The sequence below is a fragment of the Monodon monoceros genome, unplaced genomic scaffold (genome assembly GCF_005190385.1).
Source record: "Monodon monoceros isolate NGI ecotype Baffin Bay Population unplaced genomic scaffold, NGI_Narwhal_1 Super_Scaffold_21, whole genome shotgun sequence".
Classification (NCBI taxonomy): domain Eukaryota; kingdom Metazoa; phylum Chordata; class Mammalia; order Artiodactyla; family Monodontidae; genus Monodon; species Monodon monoceros.
Window position 1 is genome coordinate 76,428,610 of NW_021703778.1, and position 23,512 is coordinate 76,452,121.

A 23,512-nucleotide genomic window follows, 5' to 3' on the forward strand; every position below is an offset into this window, starting at 1 on the left:
ATATATATATATATATTTTTTTTTTTTTTTTTTTTTTTTTTTTGCGGCGCGGGCCTCTCACTGTTGTGGCCTCTCCCGTTGCGGAGCACAGGCTCCGGATGCGCAGGCTCAGCGGCCATGGCTCACGGGCCTAGCCGCTCCGCGGCATGTGGGATCTTCCCGAACCGGGGCACGAACCCGTGTCCCCTGCATCGGCAGGCGGACTCTCAACCACTGCGCCACCAGGGAAGCCCATATAAAATTATATTTTAATATATCTGCCAGCAGAATGTTTTCAAAGAGAATAAATAAGAAATAATATATAAAAAAATAATGCTGGTAATGTCACAGTAGCTCATATCAGACTAACCCTCTTGCTGATGACAATGAAAAATTGTGGACAAAATTTTTTTTTAAAAAGCTGACTGAAGGCATTAGAGAACACTACACCTAACTACAGAATAACATTCTTTTCAAGTTCACTAACACATGCTGGGCCTTAAACTAGTATCAATTCATTTCAAAGGACTGAAATCAGACGGAGTATGCTCTTTGTCCATAACAGAATTAAATTTGAAGTTGATAAGAAGATATTTCAAATATCCCAAAATATCTGGAAATTAAGCGAGACATTTCTAAATAACCTATGGGTCAAAGAAGAAATCAAAAGGGCAGTTAGAAAACAGCTCAAATTCGGGACTTCCCTGGCAGTCCAGTGGTTAAGACTCCGCGCTTCCACTGCAGGGGACGTGGGTTCGATCCCTGGTCGGGGAACTAAGATCCTGTACGCCATGCCACGTGGCCAAAAAACAGAAAACAGTTCAAACTCAATGGAAATGAAAATAGAACATATCAACATTTATGGGATGCACTTAAAATAGTGTTTGAAGGGAAATTTATATATTTATCTATTTCTAATATAAATGCTTATATTAGAAATGATGAAAGGTTTAAAACCAATGATTGGGCTTCCCTGGTGGCGCAGTGGTTAAGAATCCGCCTGCCAATGAAGGGGACACGGGTTTGAGCCCTGGTCTGGGAAGATCCCACGTGCCGCAGAGCAACTGAGCCCATGCGCCACAACTACTGAGCCTGCGCTCTAGAGCCCATTAGTCACAACTACTGAAGCCCACGCGCCTACAGCCCATACTCCCCAACAAGAGAAGCCACCGCAGTGAGAAGCCTGTGCACCACAATGAAGAGTAGCCTCCACTCGCTGCAACTGAGAAAGCCCGCGTGCAGCAACAAAGACCCAACATGGCCAAAAAAAAAGAAAAGAAACAAAAGGGTTGCAACAGAAATGTCAGATAAAAAATTAAGGCAAAAACACAGAAAGAGATTTATTTAATTCATGTCCATACAGGGTACAACTCACTAATAATATATATTACTATAATTCTCCATAGAGGTAATTTTATTATATCAAAATATAATATAGACTATAAAACAAGTATATAAAATATTCAAGGGCTTCCCTGGTGGCGCGGCTGAGAGTCCGCCTGCCGATGCAGGGGACACGGGTTCGTGCCCCGATCCGGGAAGATCCCACACGCTGCGTTAGTGGCTAGGCCCGTGAGCCATGGCTACTGAGCCTGCGCGTCCGGAGCCTGTGCTCTGCAATGGGAGAGGCCACAGCAGCGAGAGGCCCGTGTAACGCAAAAAAAAAAAAATTTCAAGAACAGGGACTTACTTCCCTGGTGGTGCAGTGGTTAAGAATCCACCTGCCAATGCAGGGGACATGGGATCAATCCCTGGTCTGGGAAGATCCCACACGACACGGGGGAAGATCCCACAGCTGGCGGAGCAACCTAATCCGTGCACCACAACTACTGAGCCTGAGCTCTAGAGCCTGTGAGCTACAACTACTGAGCCCATGCGCCACAACTACTGAAGGCTGTGAGCCCTAGAGCCCAGACGCTGCAACTACTGAGCCCACGTGCCACAACTACTGAAGCCCGCATGCTACAACTACTGAGCTCATGCACTTAGAGCCCATGCTCCGCAACGAGAAGCCACCACAACAAGAAGCTCACAGACTGCAACGAAGAGTAGCCCCCACTCGCCACAACTAGAGAAAGCCCCCGCACAGCAAAGACCCAATGCAGCCAAAAAATTTCTTTAAAAAAATTCAAGAATAATTTTTTAAGTCAACAGAAGAGAATTAAGACAATCTTCTTTGATGACTCAAGCAGCAGAACATAAATATTTTTAAAAATAAATAACATAGATACTTAGTTTAATAACTATATCAGGCTTCGTATCCTCCAGTGAAAGAATACAATTATACCTTGCTTTTGTTGTTAAAACAAACAAACGGTGATGGAATAAATGGATATCCATCAGTAGAAAATGAACACTGACCTAAATCTCTTAATTTATATATACGTTTACTCAAAATGGGTCATGGACTTAAATGTAAAATGTCAAACTATAAAACTTTTAGGAAAAGCATAAGAGAAGTCTTCAGGATCTAGGGTGAGGCAAAAAGTTCTTAGACTTGATCCATTAAAAGAGAAACTGATCAGATGGACTTCTTGAAAATTAAAAACTTTTGCTCTGCAAGAGGATCCTTGTTAGGAGGATGAAAAAGACAAGTTACAGACTGGCAGAAAATATTTGCAAACTGCATTATCTGACAAGGACAAATGATTAGTATCTGGAATATATAAAGAACTCTCGGGACTTCCCTGGCGGTCCAGTGGCTAAGACTCCGTGTTCCCAATGCAGGGGGCCTGGGTTCGATTCCTAGTCAGGGAACTAGATGCATGCCACAACTAAGAGTTCGCATGCCGCAACTAAAGATCCCGCATGCTGCAACTAAAGATCCCACATGCCGCAACTAAAAATCCCGCATGCCGCAACTAAAGATCCCACGTGCTGCAACTAAAGATCCCACATGCTGCAACGAAGATCCCGTGTGCCACAACTAAGACCCGGCACAGCCAAATAAATAAATAAATAAATATTTTTAAAAAAAGAACTCTCAAAACTCAATGGTAAAAAAACCCAAACAATCCAATCCATAATGGGCAAAAGACACAAAAAGACGTTTCAACAAAGAAGATATACAGATGGTAAATAAGTACATGAAAAGATATTCAACATCATTAACCATTAGGGAAATACAAACTAAAACCACAATGAGATATCACTACATATCCACCAGAATGGCTAAAATGAAAAACAGTAACACCAAGTGCGAGCAAGGATGTGGAAAAACTGGTTTACTCATACACTCACACATTGCTGACAGGACTACTAAATGGTGCAGCCATTCTGGAAAACAATTTGGCAATAAAAAAAAATCTAAACATGCAACCCCTACGTGACCCAGCAACTGCACGACTGGTCATTTATCTCAGAGAAAGGAAGACTTAAGTTCACATGAAAACCTGTACATGAATGTTCATATCAGGTTTACTCCTAATAGCCTCAAACTGGAACAGCCTAGATGACCTTCCATGTGTGAATAGTGAAACAAACTGTGGTATATTCATGCCACGGAGAAAAAGTGAAAAAAAGCCAACCCCAAAAGATTACATTCTGTATGATTCCATTTGTGTAATATTCTTGAAAGAACAAACTATAGAAATGGAGAAGAGATTAGTGGTTCCCAGGGGTGAGGGAAGTGTTGGGAGGCAGGAAGAAAACAGGGATGATTATAAATGAGCAACATGAGGGATCCTTGTAGTAATGGAAACATTCTATACTTGACCATATCAATGTCAATATCCCGGTAGTGATATTGTACTATAGTTTTGCAAGACGTCACCAATGGGAAAAACCAGGTAGGGTATGTGGAATCTCTATTATTTCTTACAAGTGCATATGAATCTACAGTTATCTCAAATAAAAAGGTCAATTTTTTAAAAATGTCAACGTCTTCTACCACATTAACAAAGTAAATGGGAAATCATGGATGGTCATGTCAATAAATGTAGAAAGATAATCTGACAAAATTCAACATCCATCCATGATATAAAAAAGGGGCAGTGGCATCTACAAAACAATTAAAGCTAACATCATACTAATGGTGAAACAATGAATTCTTTCCCCCGCAAGACTGGGAGAAGGCAAGAGTGTCCACTCTCGCCACTTCTGCTTCTTATTCAACACTATATTTAGGTCCTAGCCAGTGAAATAAAAAAAGAAAAAGAAATAAAAAGCATAAATATTGGAAAGGAAGATGTAAAGTTATCTTTATTTGTAAGCTGTATTATTGACTGTGCATGTAGAAAACCCTAAGGAATGTGCCACCCCCCAAAATTCTACTAGTATGACTTTAGCAAGATCACAGGATACATGCTCAATATAAAATAAACTGTTTTTTATATAATAGCAACAAACAACTGAAAATGAAATTTTAAAATACTATTTATAACAGTATTAAAAACCAAAATACTTAGGAATAAATCTAATGAAAAATGGGCAGGACCTCTATGATAAAAACTGAAAGACTGCTGAGAAAAATTAAAAGATCTAAATAAATGGAGAGATGTACCACATTCACAGACTGAAGAGCTTAAAGTTGTCAATTCTCCCCGAGTTGATCTGTGGATCAAATACAAATATTAATAAAAATCCCAGCTGGCCTTTTTGGAGAAACTGAAAAACTGGTCCTAAAATCTATATGGAAATGCAAAATACTTAGAGTAGCCAAAATAATCATATAAAAGAAAAAGAGAGGTAGTTGTTTTACACTATCTTCTTTCAAGTTTTACTATAAAGCTATAGAAAATCAGTGTGGTACTGGTGCGAGGATAGACAACTAGATCAGCAGAACAGAGTCCAGAAATAGACCTACACACACATGGTCAACTGACTTCTGATCAAGGTACCAAGATAAATCAATGGAAAAATCAAAAAGTATTTTTCAATAAACGGTGCTAGAATAACTGGATATATATGAGAAAAAAATAACGGTCTAGTCTTATCCCACATCGATACAAAAAAGTTAATTTGAAATAAACTATCTAAACATAAAAGCTAAAACTAAAGCTACTGGGAAAACAAAAAAATAGAATATTTTAGTGACCTTAGGGCAGAGAAAGATTTCTTAGCCAAAATACAAATAAGTACTAATCATAAAAGAAAAAATCTGATGAATTAGATTTCATCACAATTTTAAGGTCTTGCTCATCAAAAGTCATCATTAAAGAATACAAGTTGGAAGAGGTATAAAAAAGATGCAGGAGACCAGCTGGGAGGCAACTAGAGCAGCCCATTTAAGAGATGGTGGTAAGCTGGCATAGGCAGAAGGAATGAAGGTGGAAGGAAGATGACAGATTCAAAACCTATATAGGTGATGGTTTAAATTTGGTGATGATTTAATATAGTAGGTAACAGAAAGGGAGGGGGAATCACCATTAAGAAAACAAAAGGTGAATGGAACACACATAATCCCACAGCCTTTATACACATACCATCATATTGTGTAACAGCAGCAGCAGCTAGCATTTATTGCACACTTACTATGTCTCAGGAATGAGCTAAAACTTTAGGGGCATTCTTTCCTTCAATCATCATGACAACCCTATGAGGCAGCTACTTTACTATCCCATTTTACAGATGGGGAATTTACAACAGAGAGATTATAATGGATATTTTACATACTTGTAACCAGAGCATAAAGGCAGCTTCTTAGTACAATGGCATATTTTCCATGCTGTACATATTCCACTGCATTCACATATCACAGTTTTTTTTCTCAATGGGCATTTAGATAATTCCATTTTTCACAATTATAGTTAGTGCAGCAATGATCAATTTCATTCAGTGCTTGTCTTAAATAATTTTCTCAGGATAGAGCCTCAGTCAGTCAAAAGGTAAAGCCACCTAGCTTTCATTACAATACTCCAGAGCAGAAAACTCTTTTTTTCAAACCAAATTATTTTCCACTTTTTTCCAAACCAAATCATTCTCTGGATGGGTTAAGACAGTCATAAATTTAAAACAAAGGTACTGTAATAAAATATTTAGGAAGTTATTCCATATAATCTAGTCCCATCTCAAAATCATTCCAATGAAGGCTACCTCCCTGGCAGCCAAGCATTTCAAGAAAACTCTCAAATTTATGATGGCAAAAAGATGTTTCTGCCCTCTTCTGTTACAATCACCCCAAAACAAGAAAAGAAAAAAAGAAAAGGTAAGTCACAGTCAAGGAGAAAATATTCACAATAGATATATCTGATAAAGGACTTGTATCCAGAATATATAAGGAGTGCTTACAAATCAGGAATAAAAAGGAAACACCACATTTTTTTAAAAGTAGGCAAAAGAAGTTATATGAATAGCCAATAAACATATGAAAAGCTGTTCAATTATCATTAATTATCAGAGAAATGTAAATTAAAATACAATGAGGGACTTCCCTGGTCCAGTGGTTAAGATTCCGTGTTCCCAATGCAGGGGACCTGGGTTCGATCCCTGGTCAGGAAACTAGATCTCTCGCACACCGCAACTAAAGATCCCGCACGTGGCAATGAAGATCCCACGTGCCACAACTAAGACCTGGTGCAGCCAAATAAATAAATATTAAACACACACACACACGAGACAACCCAAACGTCCATGATGGACGAATGGATAAACAAAACACGCTATACACGTAAAATGGAATATCATTCAGTCTTAAAAAAGAAGTTAGTTCTGATATATGTTACAACACAGATAAACCTTGAAGACATTATACTAAGTGAAATAAGACACAAAAGGACAAATCTTGTATGATTCCACTTATATGACGAATTTAGAATAGTCAAACTCACAGAGACAGAAAGTAGAACAGTGTATGCCAGGGGTTGGGGGAGCAGGAAACGGGGTGTTACTATTTAATGGGAACAGAGTTTCAGTTAGGTATGATGAAAAAGTTCTAGAGATAGGTGATGGTGATGGTTGCATAACAATGTGAGTGCACCTAATGTCACTGAACTGTACACTTAAAAATGGTTAAAATGATAAATTTTATGTATACTTCACCACAATAAAAAAAATATTAAATTGGGAAAAAACCAACAGAGGATACTACACCCACTAGCATGGATCAAAATTGAAAGCACCAAATGTGTATGACAATGTGAAGCAACTGGAACTCTCTTACACTGCTGATCGTGTAAAATGATACAAGCACTTTGGAAAAGAGTTTGGCAGTTTTTTACAATATTAAACACACACCTATGACCCCAAACTTCATTCCTAGGATTTACGCAGGAGAAATAAAAACATATATTCACAAAAAGACTTGTACACACATGTACAAAGTACATTATCACAATATCCGAAAACTGGAAACAAGGAGAAGAGAGGAAACAAACGATGGTGTAATTATACAACAGAACACTACTGGACAATAAAAAGGAACAAATTACTTATGCTACAACGTAGATGATTTTCAAAAACTGAAAGAAGTCATACAGATACATTTATATGAGTCTATTTATAAGAATTTCTACAAGAGGCACTACTTTATAGTGAGAAAAATCAAAAGTGTTTGCCTATAGGGTGGAAAACTGACTAGAAAGAGGCACAGAGGCCTCTTTCTGTGCCTCCTGAAATGAAAATGTTCTATGTTTTTACTGATGCGGTAGTTACAAGGATGTACACATCTATCAAAACTCACTGAATTGGGCATTTAACGTCTGTGCATTTTTATTGTATGTAAGCCATATCTCAATAAAAAAGGAGGAAAAGTATATGTAGCCAACATAAGCACTATATAATGCCACAGAATATTTAGCCATTCCTCCAATAAGATTAACTTCCTAGCAAGGTTTTCCATAAACATAAAGATGAAAACTCACACATTGGACAGTTCCTACAAAGATGTCTGTCAGGCATCTCATAAATGTCCAAAATAGAATTTTTAATTTCTTTAGCCCCACGCTCAACATCCCCCAATTTGTTCCCTCCCAAGCTTTTCCCATCTTAATAAATGGCACCAATATCCACTACACTGCTTAGGCAAAAAAAGAAAAAAAAAAAGTCAGAAGTCATCCTTGATTCCTTTCTTGTCCTTCATCCCATACTTTCAATTCATCAACAAATCCTATTGTCACCACCTCAAAGATAGGTCTATTTCTCTCCAGCTCCACTACCACCTTCCTAGTCCAAGTCACCATCATCTCGTAATTACAGGAAACCTCTAACTAGTATCTCTGCTTCCACTTCTGCCCCTCCAATTCTTTCTCTACACAGCAGCCAGAGCAAATTTTAAAATGTAAATCACTTGTCATGATTCTGCTTAATAACTTCCTTTCCATGGACTGTAGGCCCTACATGATCTGATTTCTGCTAACCTCTACAGACAGCTTCATCTCTCACCACTCCCTTCCCCCTGTTCTCCAGACACACTAACCTTCTTACTCTTCCTCAAACATATCAAGTTTGTTCCCTCCAAAACTTTGCACCAGGTATTCTCAGAACACTCTTGCCCCAACTCTGTGAACAGCTAGTTCTATCTTTTCCTTCTGGTATCTGCTAAAATGTCACCACCCCAAAGAGGCCTTCCCTGGCTATCCAATTTAATGCAGCTACTCCCCATCACTCTCCAACACTGTCTGTTATGATTCCAAAATGACTCACCATATGAATTATCTTATTTGTTTATGTTGCATGTGTTACCCCACTAGAATGTAAGCTCCACCAGGGCAAGGGACCTTGTCTGTTTTGTTCTGCCTAGAATGGAAGAGGAACTCAAATATTAATCCAATCAATGAATGAATTAGATATAATAAATCTGACAGAGGTTAATCACTCAAAATCTAGAGTATCTAAATACTCTAGATTTAAATGCCTTGGCTCTCCTTGGAAATGGTTCTAAAAATACAATATCCCTAAGCATATTCTATGCAAAATCCTATGTAAGATATGAAATCTAACACTGCCCTACACACAGAAGGAAGTCAGCAAGCAGCAGATGAGTATATAAACATAGCATACAACACCAAGTATAAAATGAAACACTGGCTTAGTGTTTCCCATGAAAAATAGAAAAGAAAGAGAATAGCGTTTTAAAACAGTTTTCAAATATTAATTTCAGAAATATACCTACATAAAACAGAGTCTAAAAAAGGAAAAATAGCTATATATATATATATGTAAAGGAGCAAAAAAGGCACTCTTGTGGTTAAAAAAAAAAGTATGTCTCATAAGAAACACAAAAACCTAAACACAAACTCAGGTAGTTCTCTAGTATTTAACTGAGCAAGTATCACAAAACTGTGCTGACAGAACAGAAAATAAAAGAAACAATGCATTAGCAGGCTCATCCATAAATTTTTTTTTACATTTTATTATAGAAAATTTCAAACATATCCAAACATAGGCAGAACAGCATAATGATCCCCACATACCCATCACTGAGTTGCAACAGTTATCAATATATCTCAAAGAATTTAAGAGATCAGGTGAACTTCTAATGCAACACAATTTCAACACTGATGATGGTAAAAGGCACATAAAACACACGTTTTATGCTTATTTTCCCCTTCCTGATTGGCCTTTGTCTACTTAATGTCACAAAAGTATGGGGTTCCTTTGCTATCATGTATACTCCATCACAATCCCACTCTGATGCTTATTTTATTTTTGCCTTTTTCTTGTTTTTGGCCGCACCTCACAGCATGCCAGATCTCAGTTCCCCCACCAGGGATCAAACCCGTGCCCGCTGCAGTGGAAGTGTGGATTCTTAACCACTGGACTGCCAGGGAAGTCCCTGATGCTTATTTTAGATAGATGCAGAACGAAGAGCGGTAATAAGAATTTTAGAAATACCAGAAATTAATCAGATGTGAAAAGACTTTTTACTTCTTCATTCAACATATATCTCTAAGACACTGATATTAAACATTCAAGTTTATATTATGTTAATAATAACTAAATAGAATTTTAATAGTTTTAAAGAAAATTCCTTTATTAAATGAAAACAGTAAATCTAAAACAAGTGGAGGGGCTTCCCTGGTGGCGCAGTGGTTGGGAATCCGCCTGCCAACACAGGGGACACAGGTTTGAGCCCTGGTCTGGGAAGATCCCACGTGCCACGGAGCTACTAGGCCCGTGCGCCACAACTACTGAGCTTGCGTGCCTAGAACCCATACTGCACAACGGGAGAGGCCACCGCAATGAGAAGCTCGCACACCGCAGCAAAGAGTGGCCCCTGCTTGCCACAGCTAGAGAAGGCCCGCATTCAGCAGTGAAGACCCAACACAGCCAAAAATTAATTGAAATAAACAAATAAATAAAACAAGTGGAATGCCAACATCTGGGTTTCTAATCAGATGAACACACTAAGCGAGGAGGCTTCATCAATTACAGGGCTAACACCTTCATGTCAAAAGAAGAGCTACCACTGAAGATGATCTAGGAGCTACAAACAGACCAATCTTTTTCTTTTTTTAGACACACTGCGTGGCTTGCGGATTTTTAGTGACCGGACCAGTGATCGAACCCTCGCCCTCAGCAGTTAAAGTGCAGAGTCCTAACCACTGGACCACCAGGGAATTCCCAAGCAGACCAATCTTTGTTTTTTATCTTCTACTTTTCTATCATGGTATTACACAGATAGTAAGTCTACATATTTTAAGTTTACAGCTCAATGAATTTTTACATATTTACCCAAATAACCACCACTCAATCAAGACACAATATTTTGAACACTCCAGAAGATTCCACTGTGTTCCCACAAAGGCAGCCATTATTCTGATATCTACCACAAAAGATTCATTTAGCCTGTTTTTGAACTTCATACAAATGGAATCATAAAGGTTCCCTTTTAAAGTGTCTGGATTCTTTTGCTCAATATTACATTTGTGAGATTCATCACTATGTAGTATTCTATTATATAACTATGCCTCAGTATATTTATCCATTCTACTGCTGACAGACAGTTGGATTATTTCCAGTTTGGGGGCTATTATGAATAAAAAATTAAACATTTTTGTATATGTCTTTGTGGTGGACAAATGTACCCATTTATGCTGGGCATACCACACACAGAAGTAGATATGGGATGACTTTGCTCAAATGCTATCAGGATTTCCAGACTACCGAATGCCACACTATGAGACTTTACTGAATCATTTCTCTTGTAAGAAGCCTTTAGATAACTTAAGTCAGGTAGACCTAAACGGTCTTCCACCCATTATGCAACTGAGGTAGTTGCCAAAATGATTCAAAGACAACTTGCCAATAACAGACCGACAAACTTCCATCTCATCTGCCACATCACACAGAACTCACAGCACTCAGATCCAAGAAGCAATCCCTTGGTCTGCTAAGGACAATTAAATCAACAGTTACGGATGAGTGGTTAGTTACGGATTTCTGAAAAACTAGGTATTTTTCCACACGTCTATGTAGAAAGGTGCTTGTAGAATCAAAAGCTTGGGAATGGCAGAGATCTTAAAAGAAAACATCTAGTACAACCCTAGTACTAGGCCCCTATCTTCCACAAAAGGCAACATAGTGAAAAGGGCATGGACTTCTTAAGTCAGACATTACAGGCCAGAATTACAAGCAAATTATCCTAATCTGAGTCTCAATCGTCTCAACTATAAAATGGGAATTACAGTTGACCCTGAACAACATGGGCTTGAATGGCACAAGGCCACTTAAACGCCAATTTTCTTTACTAAATACTACAGTACTACACGATGGGCGGCTGGTTGAATCTGAGATGCAGAACCGCAGATACAGAAGAACCAGGTATATGGAAGGCCAACTATAGATTATACTTGAATTTTCAACTTTGCAGAGGGTTGGTGGCCCAGTAGTTCAAGAGTCAGCTGTATGCCAATTATACCACCACCTCACAGAACCATTGTGAAGATTAAATGAGATAATCTACACAATTTCTACGATACAGCAAATTTTATTTCAAATGTCTCTGTTTTTTTTTTTTTTGGGTGCAGCATGCAGCATCCTAGTTCCCTGACCAGGGATCAAACCTGTGCCCCCTGCAGTGGAAGCGCAGAGTCTTAACCACTGGACCACCAAGGGAAGTCCCTCAGATATCTCCTTTTCACAGAAAGAATACTGGCCAGATAGGGGATTCGAGTTATGGTCCTAGAAAATCATACTGTGAGGGCCCCTCCCATCACACCTGAACAAAACTACAAATTGGAATACACATATCCTTAGGGGTACACAAAGATATGCAAGCAAGGGAATCCATTTCCACCTTACTCTTTCATAAACCTGATCTGCCTAGATAACTGGATTATCAAATAAGGTTTTCAGGCATAAAATTTATTATTTTAAAACAGGGGTCAGAAAACTACGGCCCACGTACCAAATCTGGCCCACTACCAATAAAGTTGTATTGGAACACAACCACACACAGCTGTTTGCTTATGGTCTGTGGCTGTTTTTGCACTACAATGGGAGAACTTAGTAGTACTGACAGAGACCACATGGCCCACAAAGCCTACCACCAGGTCCTTTGCAGAAAAACTTTGCCGACTCCTGTTTTAGGATAAAATTCTGTGGGATAAATAGAATGGATACAAGTTCAAAAAGGAAAAGGAAAAATATGAAATGGACATTCCCAGAAGGATACAATTACCAAAACTGACTCAAAAAGTAATAGAAAATCCGGATAGACCTATACCAAGTAAAGACACTGATTTAGTAATTCCAAATCTTCCTACAAAGAAAAGCCCAGGCCCAGAGGACTTCACTGGTAAATTCTATAAAACACATAGAAAGAAATAATTAACAATTCTACATAAACTCTTTTAGAAAACAGAAGAAGAGGAACATTGCCCAACTCACTTTATGAGGGTAATTTTACTCTAATACTAAGGCCAGCCAAAGATATCATAAGAAAAGGAAACTTCAGACCAATATCCCTCATGAACATAGAGATGTTCACAAAAATTTTTTTTTTTTAACAACTTTATTGGGGTATAATTGCTTTACAATGGTGTGTTACTTTCTGCTTTATAACAAAGTGAATCAGTTATACATATACATATGTTCCCATATCTTTTCCCTCTTGCATCTTCCTCCCTCCCACCCTCCCTATCCCACCCCTCCAGGCGGTCACAAAGCACCGAGCTGATATCCCTGTGCTATGCGACAAAAATTCTTAATACTAGCAAATTGAATTCAGCAACATATAAAAAGTATTATACACCACGACTCAATGGGATTCATTCCAGGAACACAAGATTGGCTTAACATCTGAAAATCAAGTAATGTAAGACACCATTTATACATATCCATATCCTAGAGGGCTTTTTTAATATAAAAAAAGGTTATCTGAGGACTTCCCTGGTGGTCCAGTGGTTAAGACTCCACGCTCCCAATGCAGGGGGCCCGGGTTCGATCCCTGGTCAGGGAACTAGATCCCGCATGCCACAACCAAGAGCCCGCACGCCACAACTAAAGATCATGCATGCCGCAATGAAGATCCTGCGTGCCGCAACTAAGACCCAGCACAGCCAAATAAATAAATATTTTAAAAAATAAATATATCTGTATATTTTAAAAACATCAACTTGCTATTACATTTAGAAACTTTGTATTTATTTTTAAAAAGTCAATATTTACAACCTGTCAGAAATTACATCCTAGGGACTTCACTGGTGGCGCAGTGGTTAAGAATCTGCCTGCCAATGCAGCAGACATGGGTTCGATCCCTGGTCCGGGAAGATCCCACATGCCACAGAGCACTAAGCCTGTACGCCACAACTACTGAGCCTGCACTCTAGAGCCTGCAAGCCACAACTACTGAGTCCATGTGTCATAACTACTAAAGCCCGCGTGCCTAGAGCCCATGCTCCACAATGAGAAGCCACCACAATGAGAAGCCCACACACCACAACAAAGAGTAGCCCCCACTCGCCACAACTAGAGAAAGCCCGCACACAGCAACAAAGACCCAACGCAGCCATAACTAAATAAATTTTAAAAAGAAAAAAAAAGAACTTACATCCTAAACTATTTAAAATTAAATATTTAAACTACTTAAATTTCTGACGACCCTTCCATTTCATTAGACTGCACTGGGCAAATCTTGAGAATACCCAGATGATACTTTCTCTCTTCACTTCATAAAGGCAACAAATTGATAAGCACACTCTCTAGATAAGCCTTCAAATACACACTATGTATAAAGAAAGTGACAGAGCCTCAACACTGATCACCAAAATCCCAGCTGTAAGTTGTGCCCACAAATCAAATCCCTACAGACATAGATGCTCAAAGTCATGACGTCATCTAATTTTACCACTATATTGCAAATCCGCCCCCCATCTCACCCACCAGGTCATCGGAAAAGACTCAAACACCTTGCCAAAATTCGGACACATTATCACTATGGATACTGCCCTCCTTTGAGATACCGATATGAATGTCCTGTCCTGTTGTTCTGGTGAAGAACTCTAGTAACCCTGCTCCTCTGGTTGATAAGAAGAGAAAAATGACATATTTTCCACCTTGCATTACTTACAGAATCTCAGGAATCTCAAGAATCTTAATTAAACATTTTCTAGTCCAATGTTTTTCAAACTACAGGTCTTTAGAAGTCAGACCCATTACAGGTCAATTTCGTGAGTTGCAATCAACTTTTTTTTTCTTTTAATGAAATAGAAAATGTCAGAGGGCATCGTATATAGAAAGGGTAAACTTTTGTTTCCTGTGTGTGTACACACTCTGTGCATGCAGGGGTCACACAGGGTCAGCATGTAAAATACATTAACTGTGGGTCACAAGTCAAAAAGTTTGCGAGACACTCTGCTAGTCCCACAGCCCTGATCCCTCAAGAAAGCTCCACCAAAAACTTCTCAGCAATCAAAAAGTTATGTTATTGGGTGGGGGGGGATGAACTGGGAGATTGGGATTGACATATATACACTAATATGTATAAAATAGATAACTAATAAGAACCTGGTGTATAAAATAAAATTCAGAAATTCAAAAAGAAAAATTTTTTGTTATGTTATTTGTAACCATCTCCGTTTTATACAGAGAAACCAAAATATAGGAATTCTGTGCTCAGTACCCTTTATCTGCCATTCATAAAAAAAAGCCTAGAAAAACCTAGAATCCATCTGAGGTTTCCAGTTGAAACAGTGACCTGCTCAGGGACAGTCACTTACGTTTTGATGGGATTGAGACAGATCGCAGACTGAAATCAGTTTAGCCTGTGGCTAGGGAAGAGAACAAAAACCATTCTGGGTCTCGAGTTCCTCACCTGTAACCACAGGAGAGGACTGTTAAGACTCCTAGCTCCAGAATTGGGAGGTTTACTGACAACCAACTGGCCAAGCAGGTGAAGACTATGCCTCCCACACACCAAAACACTTGAACTTGAACCATTCAACAAGTCAATTACTGATCAAGTCAACTAACGTCGCACCAAGACTACCGATAATAAGAAGCTAAGACTTACACGAACTGCAGTAAACAATCAACGGGAAGCCCCCAGGATTCAGCAGAAGCTGCACCCTAGCAGGTATCATTATTTCTCAGCCACCTTTCCCTCTCAGAGTCCAGTTCACCTCTGTCCTCCAGCTATCAGTCATGGATGTGGCACTCGCGCTCTTCCCTGCCACCGTACTTCATTGTGCAAGAGGAAACTGAAGCAGGGAGCAATGAGTAGGCGGGCTGCAGGAACCATCAGCAAGGCTAAACTAAGAGGCTAGGCGGCTAATGCCTCACACCTCCCACAATTCCTCGACTATTTAAAATCCCGCTCCCCTCGGCCTCCCACCTCAAACCATACCCCGGAGGCAAGCCTTAGTAATGGGGCCCCTGCGCACCCGAAGCGGCCCCCAGCTCGTGCCCGCCTCTAAAAAGGTCTGCAAGGCCTGGAACCACGAAGCCTAAAAGCAAACCCTCCTGGCAACCCCGGAAGCCCCCTCCCACGAGCGCCCACTAGTCACCCGCCTGCCCCTCGCTCCCACCTCCACGCCGCCGGGCCTGCGCCTCCTGCGCACACCACACCAACACGGCCCTGAAACACCGCAGGACCCAGAGACCACGGGGCTTCTCCACATCCACCCCGACAGCCGCGGCCGCCGCCGGAAGCGCCCGCGACCCCACGCCGCCTCCATGAGGTCACTTCCGGCGCGACGCCTCGGAAACCGGAGGGCCGGCCGCTGAGGGGCGGGACGCCCGAGAAATTTGAGAGTTTGGGAAGAGCACTACTAGGGTCAACTCTATGGCCTTCCAGAACCGCACCTGCTCTCCATTTTGCATTCCCCGCCTTCTTATATCGGGGGGAGTCTGGGTTCGAGCTGGAGTCCTGTCCCCCGTCCTCGGCTCAGATTCCTGGGGAGCTCCCCTCTCTCGCGTAGTGTTGATAAAAAGCTCCGGCTTTCCCTCCAGTCCCTCTTGGGCTAATAGCCGAACCAGAGCGGAAGACTTCGGCGTGGAGGGCGCCTGGTCACGTGGCCCCCATCCTTGATCAGTTGCAGCTGTGGGGTGCAATTAGTAGGCCCCCGTGATGGATTAAAGGAAACAAAAAATTCCCTTCGTGGTTGGTCTTCAAAGTTTATCAGCTTCAGCTCGTTTTTGGCCTAGTGTCAGCCAGTCTGAGCTTGGCTGCATTCCACCACCCCCACCCCCAGTACTCCGTACACAGGAAAGTGCCACTCTCCTTCCCGTGGCATTTTAGAGTCTTGCTAGTCTTAATTTTGAAAAGAGCAGGCGTTTAGGGCCAAGACAGTGTAACGAGGAATTTTGGAGTTTGAGTTTGCAAGGTTATCTTGAAGCAAGTTGCAAGGTTATCTTGAAGCCTGACACCTGGTTTAGGGACCACGGCTTGGTCAGGCAGCATTGAGTAAGGCCGTGGTTCCAAATCTGGCTCTGCAAAATCAGTTTAAGAACTTTAAAATTTTTTTCTCTTTTCAGGAACTCTCCCTTCCCTTCCTCCATCAGTAGAGATTCCATTTTAGTAGGTCTGGGGGGGCCGTGGCATCTATTATTTTAAAGGTTCCTTCCAGTCAATTCTTAGCACACCCCAGGTTTGGGAACCATTGGTGTATCAGACTCAGAGTTGAATCCTTGCTCTACCTTTTCTTTTTAGTTATTATTATTTTACAAACGAGCTGTGCAACTCTGGAGATAATAGCTAACAAAGTTGCTGTGAAATTAAATGAGATAACGTGCACCTGAGCATGATTGATAGTCCAAAAAAAAGGTGGTTAGTTCTCTTATGCCTCCCTTTGGTTCTATGGTCCTATAGTCCACTCCAAATGATTTTTTAAACTCACAGGAGAGATTGGAGATCTTCAAGATGGCAGAGGAGTAAGACATGGAGATGACCTTCCTCCCCACAAACACATCAGAAATATACCTACATGTGGAACAACTCCTACAGAACACCTACTAAACGCTGGTGGAAGACCTCAGACTTCCCAAAAGATATATTTTTTTTTCCTTTTTCTCTTTTTCTGAGTATGTGTATGCCTCTCTGTGTGATTTTGTCTGTATAGCTTTGCTTTTACCATTTGTCCTAGGGTTCTGTCTGTCCTTTTTTTTTTTTTAGTACAGTTTTTAGCGCTTGTTATTGTAAGGAACGGCACCAAGAAACGGAGGAGAGCTTAAACAAGCTTTATTTGGGAACGCTCCCAGGCGAGGTTCACTGGTCCGAGAAAAAGGGGCCAGAGAAGTCGCGCCCGGGTGTGGGCGCCAACAAAATTTATAGGGGAAGAAGGGAAAGGGGTGTGGTGAATCCGGGAGGGCGCAGGTTATTCCTTATTTGGTGGTCTCTTTGGGTATCGTGGCAATATCCGGTGCCGGTTGCATCAGTCTTGGGACCGTTAGTCCCGCCCCTCGAAAGGCGGGAAGGCTGGGCCGGGTGGAAAGTCTGCAGGTCAGGTTCTGGAACTGGGTGGTCCGGAAAGTTTCGGTCTGATGCAACCTGTGAGTCTGATTGCGTTCCCCTGCCTCGGGCCAGTTGGCCTTACAGTTATCATTGGTGGATTTGTTTTTTGGTTTGGTTGCCCTCTTCTTTTTTTTTTATTACTTTTTAATTTTTAAAAATTTTTTATTTTAATAACTTTATTTTCTTTTTCTGTCTTTCTTTCTTTCATTTTTTCTCCCTTTTCTTGTGAGCCATGTGGCTGACAAGGTCTTGGTGCTCTGGCCAGGTGTCAGGCCTGTGCCTCTGAGGTGGGAGAGCCAAGTTCAGGACATTGGTCCACCAGAGACCTCCTGGCTCCAAGTAATATCAAAAGGCAAAAGCTCTCCCAGAGATCACCATCTCAACGCTAAGACCCAGCTCCACTCAAGGACCAGCAAGCTACAGTGCTGGACACCTTATGCCAGACAACTAGAAAGACAGGAACACAACCCCACCCATTAGCAGAGAGGTTGCCTAAAATCATAATAAGGTCACAGACACCCCAAAACACACCACCAGATGCAGTCCTGCTGACCAGAAAGACAAGATCCAGCCTCATCCATCAGAACAGGCACTAGTTCCCTCCACCAGGAAGCCTACACAACCCACTGAACCAACCTTAGCCACTGGGTGCAGACACCAAAAACAACAGGAACTACGAACCTGCAGCCTGCAAAAAGGAGACCCCCCAAACACAGTAAGTTAAGCAAAATGAGAAGACAGAGAAACACACAGCAGATGAAGGAACAAGGTAAAAATCCACCAGACCAAACAAATGAAGAGTAAATAGGCAGTCTACCTGAAAAAGAATTCAGAATAATGATAGTAAAGATGATCCAAAATCTTGGGAATAGAATGGGGAAAATTCAAGAAACGTTTAACAAGGACCTAGAAGAACCAAAGAGCAAACAAACAATGATGAACAACACAGTAAATGAAATTAAAAGTTCTCTAGAAGGAATCAATAGCAGAATAACTGAGGCAGAAGAACGGATAAGTGACCTGGAAGATAAAATAGTGGAAATAACTACTGCAGAGCAGAATAAAGAAAAAAGAATGAAAAGAATTGAGGACAGTCTCAGAGACATCTGGGACGACATTAAATGCACCAACATTCGAATTATAGGGATCCCAGAAGAAAAGGAGAAAAAGAAAGGGACTGAGAAAATATTTGAAGAGATTATAGTTGAAAACTTTGCTAATACGGGAAAGGAAATAGTCAATCAAGTCCAGGAAGTGCAGAGAGTCCCATACAGGATAAATCCAAGGAGAAACATGGCAAGACATATTAATCAAACTATCAAAAATTAAATACAAAGAAAAAATATTAAAAGCAGCAAGGAAAAAACAACAAGTAACACACAAGGGACTCCCCAGTAGGTTAATAGCTGATCTTTCAGCAGGAACTCTACAAGCCAGAAGGGAGTGGCAGGACATATTTAAAGTGATGAAAGGGAAAAACCTACAACCAACATTACTCTGTCCAGCAAGGATCTCATTCAGATTCAACGGAGAAATTAAAACCTTTACAGACAAGCAAAAGCTAAGAGAATTCAGCACCACCAAACCAGCTCTACAACAAATGCTAAAGGAACTTCTCTAGGCAGGAAACACAAGGGAAGGAAAAGACCTACAATAACAAACCCAAAACAATTAAGAAAATGGTAAAAGGAACATACATATCGATAATTAACTTAAATGTAAATGGATTAAATGCTCCAACCAAAAAACATAGACTGGCTGAATGGATACAAAAATAAGACCCGTATATATGCTGTCTACAAGAGACCCACTTCAGACCTAGGGACACATAAAGACTGAAAGTGAGGGGATGGAAAAAGATATTCCATGCAAATGGAAATCAAAAGAAAGCTGGAGTAGCAATTCTCATATCAGACAAAATAGACTTTAAAATAGAGACTATTACAAGAGACAAAGAAGGACACTACATAATGATCCAAGAAGACGATATAACAACTGTAAATATGCACCCAACATAGGAGCACCTCAATACATAAGGCAAATGCTAACAGCCATAAAAGGGGAAATTGACAGTAACACAATCATAGTAGGGGACTTTAACACCCCACTTTCACCAATGGACAGATCAACCAAAATGAAAATAAATAAGGAAACACAAGCTTTAAATTATACATTAAACAAGATGGACTTAATTGATATTTATAGGACATTCGATCCAAAAACAACAGAATACACTTTCTTCTCAAGTGCTCATGGAACATTCTCCAGTATAGATCATATCTTGGGTCACAAATCAAGCCTTGGTAAATTTAAGAAAATTGAAATCGTATCAAGTATCTTTTCGAACAACAACGCTATGAGACTAAATATCAATTACAGAAAAAAATCTGTAAAAAATACAAACACATGGAGGCTAAACAATACACTACTAAATAACCAAGAGGTCACTGAAGAAATCAAAGAGGAAATTTAAAAATACCTAGAAACAAATGACAATGAAAAGACGACAAACCAAAACCTATGGGATGCAGCAAAAACAGTTCTAAGAGGGAAGTTTATAGCAATACAATCCTACCTCAAGAAACATCTCAGATAAATAACCTAAAGCAATTACACCTAAAGCAATTAGAGAAAGAACAAAAAAACTCCAAAGTTAGCAGAAGGAAAGAAATCATAAAGATCAGTTCAGAAATAAATGAAAAAGAAATGAAGGAAACAATAGCAAAGATCAATAAAACTAAAAGCTGGTTCTTTGAGAAGATAAACAAAGTTGACAAACCATTAGCCAGACTCATTATGAAAAAAATGGAGAAGACTCAAATCAATAGGATTAGAAATGAAAAAGGAGAAGTAACAACTGACACTGCAGAAATACAAAGGATCATGAGAGATTACTAAAAGCAACTACATGCCAATAAAATGGACAACCTGGAAGAAATGGACAAATTCTTAGAAAAGCACAACCTTCTGAGACTGAACCAGGAAGGAATAAAAAATATAAACAGACAAATCACAAGCACTGAAATTGAGACTGTGATTAAAAATCTTCCAACAAACAAAAACCCAGGACCGGATGGCTTCGCAGGCGAATTCTATCAAACATTTAGAGAAGACCTAACACCTATCCTTCTCAAACTCTTCCAAAATATAGCAGAGGGAGGAACACTCCCAAATTCATTCTATGAGGCCACCATCACCCTGATACCAAAACCAGACAAAAATGTCACAAAGAAAGAAAACTACAGACCAAGATCACTTATGAACATAGATGCAAAAATCCTCAACAAAATACTAACAAACAGAATCCAACAACACATTAAAAGGATCAGATAACATGAACAAGTGGGGTTTGTCCCAGGAATGCAAGGATTCTTCAATATACGCAAATCAATCAATGTGATAAACCATATTAACAAACTGAAGGAGAAAAACCATATGATCATCTCAATAGATGCAGAAAAAGCTTTTGACAAAATTCAACACCCATTTATGATAAAAACCCTCCAGAATGTAGGCATAGAGGGAACTTACTTCAACATAATAAAGGCCATATATGACAAACCCACAGCCAACCTCGTTCTCAATGGTGAAAAACTGAAACCATTTCCTCTAAGATCAGGAACAAGACAAGGTTGTCCACTCTCACCACTATTATTCAACATAGTTTTGGAAGTTTTAGCCACAGCAATCAGAGAAGAAAAAGAAATAAAAGGAATCCAAATCAGAAAAGAATAAGTAAAGTTGTCACTGTTTGCAGTTGACATGATACTATACATAGAGAATCCTAAAAATGCCACCAGAAAACTACTAGAGCTAATCAATGAATTTGGTAAAGTTACAGGATACAAAATTAATGCACAGAAATCTCTTGCATTCCTATACACTAATGATGAAAAACCTGAAAGAGAAATTAAGGAAACACTCCCATTTACCACTGCAACAAAAAGAATTAAATACCTAGGAATAAACCTACCTAGGGAGACAAAAGACCTGTATGCAGAAAACTATAAGACACTGATGAAAGAAATTAATGATGATACCCACAGATGGAGAGATATACCATGTTCTTGGATTGGAAGAATCAATATTGTGAAAATGACTATACTACCCAAAGCAATGTACAGATTCAGTGCAATCCCTATCAAATTACCAATGGCATTTTTTATGAAACTAGAACAAATAATCATAAAATTTGTATGGAGACAAAAAAGACCCTGAATAGCCAAAGCAGTCTTGAGGGGAAAAAACGGAGCTGGAAGAATTAGACTCCCTGACTTCAGAGTATTCTTCAAAGCTACAGTAATCAAGACTGGTACTGGCACAAAAACAGAAACATAGATCAATGGAACAGGATAGAAAGCCCAGAGATAAACCCACGCACTTATGGTCAACTGACCTATGACAAAGGAGGCAAGGATATACAATGGAGAAAAGACAGTCTCTTCAATAAGTGGTGCTGGGAAAACTGGACAGCTACATGTGAAAGAATGAGATTAGAACACTCCCTAACACCATACACAAAAATAAACTCAAAGTGGATTAGAGACCTAAATGTAAGACCGGACACTATAAAACTCTTAGAGGAAAACATAGGAAAAACACTCTTTGACATAAATCACAGCAAGATCTTTTTTGATCCACCTCCTAGAGTAATGGAAATAAAAACAAAAATAGACAAATGGGACCTAATGAAACTTCAAAGCTTTTGCACAGCAAAGGAAACCATAAACAAGATGAAGAGACAATCCTCAGAATGGGAGAAAATATTTGCAAACGAATCAATGGACAAAGGATTAATCTCCAAAATATATAAACAGCTCATGCAGCTCAATATTAAAGAAACAAACAACCCAATCCAAAAATGGGCAGAAGACCTAAATAGACATTTCTCCAAAGAAGACATACAGATGGCCAAGAAGCACATGAAAAGCTGCTCAACATCACTAATTATTAGAGAAATGCAAATCAAAACTACAATGAGGTATCATCTCACACCAGTTAGAATGGGCATTATCAGAAAATCTAGAAACAACAAATGCTGGAGAGGGTGTGGAGAAAACGGAACCCCCTTACACTGTTGGTGGGAATGTAAATTGATACAGCCACTATGGAGAACAGTATGGAGGTTCCTTAAAAAACGAAAACTAGAATTACCATATCCAGCTATCCCACTACTGGGCATATACCCAGAGAAAACCATAATTCAAAAAGACACATGAACCCCAATATTCATTGCAGCATTATTTACAACCACCAGGTCATGGAAGCAACCTAAATGCCCATCGACAGACGAATGGATAAAGAAAATGTGGTACATATATACAATGGAATATTAGCCATAAAAAGGAAGGAAATTGAGTCATTTGTTGAGGCGTGGATGGGTCTAGAGACTGTCATACAGAGTGAGGTAAGTCAGAAAGAGAAAAACAAATATCGTATATTAACGCATGTATGTGGAACCTAGAAAAATGGTACAGATGAACCGGTTTGCAGGGCAGAAGTTGAGACACAGATATAGAGAACAAACGTATGGACACCAAGGGGGAAAAGCCGCGTGGGGTGGGGATGGATGGTGGTGTGATGAATTGGGTGATTGGGATTGACATATATACACTGATGTGTATAAAATTGATGACTAATAAGAACCTGCTGTATAAAAAAAAAATTTTTTTAAATAACGAAATTATGTACTTCATGTCCCAA

The 23,512-nt window shown here is 39.8% G+C and overlaps 1 protein-coding gene across 2 annotated transcripts in view; it reads right to left on the bottom strand.

Moving 5' to 3' along the window:
* EDC3 (enhancer of mRNA decapping 3) overlaps positions 1 to 16,027 on the bottom strand; it is a 49,931-nt gene extending 33,904 nt beyond the window's left edge. The window contains exon 1 of one of the 2 annotated variants that reach the window (XM_029236860.1): positions 15,885 to 16,027. The gene's annotated coding sequence lies outside the window, so the exon portion shown is untranslated. Of the gene's footprint in view, positions 1 to 15,077; positions 15,106 to 15,884 lie in introns of those variants that run through there. The other variant, XM_029236861.1, reaches the window with a different exon arrangement.
* Between the last annotated feature and the right edge of the window lie 7,485 nt (positions 16,028 to 23,512).